Raw genomic sequence first — 5,000 nt, 5'->3', positions numbered from 1 at the left:
GCAAAAACCATTTTTGGGGACTTAGAAAAAATTCCGAGATGTGTCAGACTTCCAGGAAGGGGGCGCCTCGGGAGGTGTACCTAGGAGGCTTCCAGGGGCCTGGGTACACTTTTCAGAAAGTACCGTTGGGACTTAGAAAAATTTTCAAGATTTTTGGACTTAGAGCGATTTTTGGATTTTTGTGCAAAAATCGAATTTTCCCTTCTCCCACCGCTCTGGGGCGTCAATATGAAGTGGGGACCCGAGGGAGAGTGCCTCCCATGAGGGTAGAATGTGTGACTTTTGGGGGGAAAGTCGAATTATGGAGCAAAAACCATTTTTTGGGACTTAGAAAAATTTCGAGATGTGACAGACTTCCAGGAAGGGGGCGCCTCGGGAGGTGTACCTAGGAGGCTTCCAGGGGCCTGGGTACACTTTTCAGAAAGTACCGTTGGGACTTAGAAAAATTTTCAGGATTTTTGGACTTAGAGCGATTTTTGGATTTTTGATCAAAAATCGAATTTCCCCTTCTCCCACCGCTCTGGGGCGTCAATATGTTGAGGGGACCCGAGGGAGAGTGCCTCCCATGAGGGTAGAATGTGTGGCTTTTGGGGGGAAAGTCGAATTATGGAGCAAAAACCATTTTTTGGGACTTAGAAAAATTTCGAGATGTGTCAGACTTCCAGGAAGGGAGGAGTCTCAGGAGGTGTACCTAGGAGGCTTCCAGGGGCCTGGGTACACTTTTCAGAAAGTACCGTTGGGACTTAGAAAAATTTTCAGGATTTTTGGACTTAGAGCGATTTTTGGATTTTTGTGCAAAAATCAGATTTCCCCTTCTCCCACCGCTCTGGGGCGTCAATATGTTGAGGGGACCCGAGGGAGAGTGCCTCCCATGAGGGTAGAATGTGTGACTTTTGGGGGGAAAGTCGAATTATGGAGCAAAAACCATTTTTTGGGACTTAGAAAAATTTCGAGATGTGACAGACTTCCAGGAAGGGGGCGCCTCGGGAGGTGTACCTAGGAGGCTTCCAGGGGCCTGGGTACACTTTTCAGAAAGTACCGTTGGGACTTAGAAAAATTTTCAAGATTTTTGGACTTAGAGCGATTTTTGGATTTTTGTGCAAAAATCGAATTTTCCCTTCTCCCACCGCTCTGGGGCGTCAATATGAAGTGGGGACCCGAGGGAGAGTGCCTCCCATGAGGGTAGAATGTGTGACTTTTGGGGGGAAAGTCGAATTATGGAGCAAAAACCATTTTTGGGGACTTAGAAAAAATTCCGAGATGTGTCAGACTTCCAGGAAGGGGGCGCCTCGGGAGGTGTACCTAGGAGGCTTCCAGGGGCCTGGGTACACTTTTCAGAAAGTACCGTTGGGACTTAGAAAAATTTTCAAGATTTTTGGACTTAGAGCGATTTTTGGATTTTTGTGCAAAAATCGAATTTTCCCTTCTCCCACCGCTCTGGGGCGTCAATATGAAGTGGGGACCCGAGGGAGAGTGCCTCCCATGAGGGTAGAATGTGTGACTTTTGGGGGGAAAGTCGAATTATGGAGCAAAAACCATTTTTGGGGACTTAGAAAAAATTCCGAGATGTGTCAGACTTCCAGGAAGGGGGCGCCTCGGGAGGTGTACCTAGGAGGCTTCCAGGGGCCTGGGTACACTTTTCAGAAAGTACCGTTGGGACTTAGAAAAATTTTCAAGATTTTTGGACTTAGAGCGATTTTTGGATTTTTGTGCAAATATCGAATTTTCCCTTCTCCCACCGCTCTGGGGCGTCAATATGAAGTGGGGACCCGAGGGAGAGTGCCTCCCATGAGGGTAGAATGTGTGACTTTTGGGGGGAAAGTCGAATTATGGAGCAAAAACCATTTTTGGGGACTTAGAAAAAATTCCGAGATGTGTCAGACTTCCAGGAAGGGGGCGCCTCGGGAGGTGTACCTAGGAGGCTTCCAGGGGCCTGGGTACACTTTTCAGAAAGTACCGTTGGGACTTAGAAAAATTTTCAAGATTTTTGGACTTAGAGCGATTTTTGGATTTTTGTGCAAAAATCGAATTTTCCCTTCTCCCACCGCTCTGGGGCGTCAATATGAAGTGGGGACCCGAGGGAGAGTGCCTCCCATGAGGGTAGAATGTGTGACTTTTGGGGGGAAAGTCGAATTATGGAGCAAAAACCATTTTTGGGGACTTAGAAAAAATTCCGAGATGTGTCAGACTTCCAGGAAGGGGGCGCCTCGGGAGGTGTACCTAGGAGGCTTCCAGGGGCCTGGGTACACTTTTCAGAAAGTACCGTTGGGACTTAGAAAAATTTTCAAGATTTTTGGACTTAGAGCGATTTTTGGATTTTTGTGCAAAAATCGAATTTTCCCTTCTCCCACCGCTCTGGGGCGTCAATATGAAGTGGGGACCCGAGGGAGAGTGCCTCCCATGAGGGTAGAATGTGTGACTTTTGGGGGGAAAGTCGAATTATGGAGCAAAAACCATTTTTTGGGACTTAGAAAAATTTCGAGATGTGACAGACTTCCAGGAAGGGGGCGCCTCGGGAGGTGTACCTAGGAGGCTTCCAGGGGCCTGGGTACACTTTTCAGAAAGTACCGTTGGGACTTAGAAAAATTTTCAGGATTTTTGGACTTAGAGCGATTTTTGGATTTTTGATCAAAAATCGAATTTCCCCTTCTCCCACCGCTCTGGGGCGTCAATATGATGTGGGGACCCGAGGGAGAGTGCCTCCCATGAGGGTAGAATGTGTGGCTTTTGGGGGGAAAGTCGAATTATGGAGCAAAAACCAGTTTTTGGGACTTAGAAAAATTTCGAGATGTGTCAGACTTCCAGGAAGGGGGGAGTCTCAGGAGGTGTACCTAGGAGGCTTCCAGGGGCCTGGGTACACTTTTCAGAAAGTACCGTTGGGACTTAGAAAAATTTTCAGGATTTTTGGACTTAGAGCGATTTTTGGATTTTTGTGCAAAAATCAGATTTCCCCTTCTCCCACCGCTCTGGGGCGTCAATATGATGTGGGGACCCGAGGGAGAGTGCCTCCCATGAGGGTAGAATGTGTGGTTTTTTGGGGGAAAGTCGAATTATGGAAGAAATTGAGTTTTGAGGACAAAAAAGTGTTTTGAGGACAAAAAAGTTTCTTGAGGACAAAAAAGTTTCTCGAGGACAAAAAAGTGTTTTGAGGACAAAAAAGTTTCTTGAGGACAAAAAAGTGTTTTGCGAACAAAAAATGGAATTTTGTGATTTTGTGTAAAAATAAGTAAATTCCCCTACTTCCACCACAGGGGGGCTTCAGTATGTTGTAGGGCCCCCAGGGAGGGTCCCCCAACTGGGTTTAAAGTTTGTGGATCCTGGGCAGAAAGTTGAATTTTGGATGAAAAACCGAATTTTGGGACTTAGAAAAATTTCGAGCTGAGCAGTGACAGACTTCCAGGCAGGGGAGCCTCTCTGGAGGTGTACCGAAAACAGTTCCAGGAGCTGAGGTCATTTTCGAACATTTTTTGTTCGCTCAAATTTTTTTTGTTTTTGAGCTCTAAAAAGCTGTTATTATCAATTGGCTCAAAAATTTCAAGTGTCATGAGCTAGTACATGTTGGAGGAATACGTTTTAGGCAAAAAATTGCAAAAAAAAAAATCCAAGTGAAAAAGAACCGGAATGGGGAATTTCTGACTGCTGTAGCAGCCGCACAGTTCCAGGAGGTCGGATACATTTCCGACTTTGTCCCGCTCATTGAAGTACATTGTCCCGCAATGCAAATACATAGTAATGCGCACCTGCGGGAGAATATAGGAGAGAGTGGGCTCTCTCTACCCCGATGTATGGCGGTTGTTCCTATGGTTCTCTGGCTCGGGTAGGCGACTTAGAAGGTGGTCCCTCTTGTCGTGGAAGTTGCAAAATACGGCCGAGACTGAACTTCCACGGCTCCAGGAGGGACTTTTGCTGGTCGTGCGTCCCAAGTGAGAGAGGCGATCCTGGGGTACCTGAGCCTGACCAGACCCTCCCTCGGTGGTCCCTGGTCTTCTGAAGGGTGATGGCATTCAGGGGGGCAAATCTGGAGTCCGTGGCCGAGTTTGGGCTCTAGAAGGCGGACGCCCCTTCTGACCATGTCCCCTCAGAGCCGGCTGGATGGTTCATGGTCCGCGGCTTTGTCTGGCGGTCTGTGCCCAAGCCGGAGAAGCTGTCCTGGGGTACGTGAGCTTTGACCAGACCCTCCCTCGGCGGTCCCTGGTTCTCTGGAGGTGATGGCTGTCAGGGGGGCAAATCTGGAGTCCTCGTGGGAAGGAGGGCTCTTGAAGGCGGACGCCCCCTCTGACTATGTCCCCTCAGAGCAGGCTGGATGGTTCATGGTCCGCGGCTTTGTCTGGCGGTCCATGCCCAAGCCGGAGAAGCTATCCTGGGTACCTGAGCTTCGACCAGACCCTCCCTCGGTGGTCCCTGGTTCTCTGGAGGCGATGGCTGTTGTCAGGGGGGGGGGGGCAAATCTGGAGTCCTCGTGGGAAGGAGGGCTCTGGAAGGCGGACGCCCCCTCTGACTATGTCCCCTCAGAGCATGCTCGATGGTTCTCAGTCCCTGGCTTTGGCTTTTTGGCCATCCTGGGGTACATTCTTGCCAAAAAAAAAAACGACTAAGTGAAAAAGAACCGGAATGAGGAATTTTCTAGGTGCCGCATCCGCCCTACAGTGACTTGAGGCCGGGTACAGTTCCGACTTCGTCCCCTTAAAGTGGGGACGTTGTCCCGCAATGCAAATACATAGGAATGCGCACCTCTGGCAGAATGTACTTGAGAGAGTGTCGTCTCTCTACCCCGATAGAAAGCAGTTGTTTCTCTGGTTCCCCGACTTGGGTAGGCGACTTGGCATGTGGTCCCTCTCGTCTGGAAGTTGCGCACTCCGGCTGAGACCGAACTTCCACAGCTCCGAGAGGGACTTTTGCCGATCGTGCATCCCAAGCGAGAGAGGCAATGCTGGGGTACCCAAGCCTGACCAGACCCTCCCTCGGCGGTCCCTGGTTCTCTGGAGGTGATGGCTTTCGGG

This window comes from Dendrobates tinctorius, unplaced genomic scaffold, assembly GCF_039654945.1.
Source record: "Dendrobates tinctorius isolate UK_male_01 unplaced genomic scaffold, ASM3965494v1 ptg000534l, whole genome shotgun sequence".
In the NCBI taxonomy this organism is placed as follows: domain Eukaryota; kingdom Metazoa; phylum Chordata; class Amphibia; order Anura; family Dendrobatidae; genus Dendrobates; species Dendrobates tinctorius.
Note: the sequence above shows the minus strand (reverse complement) of the source record.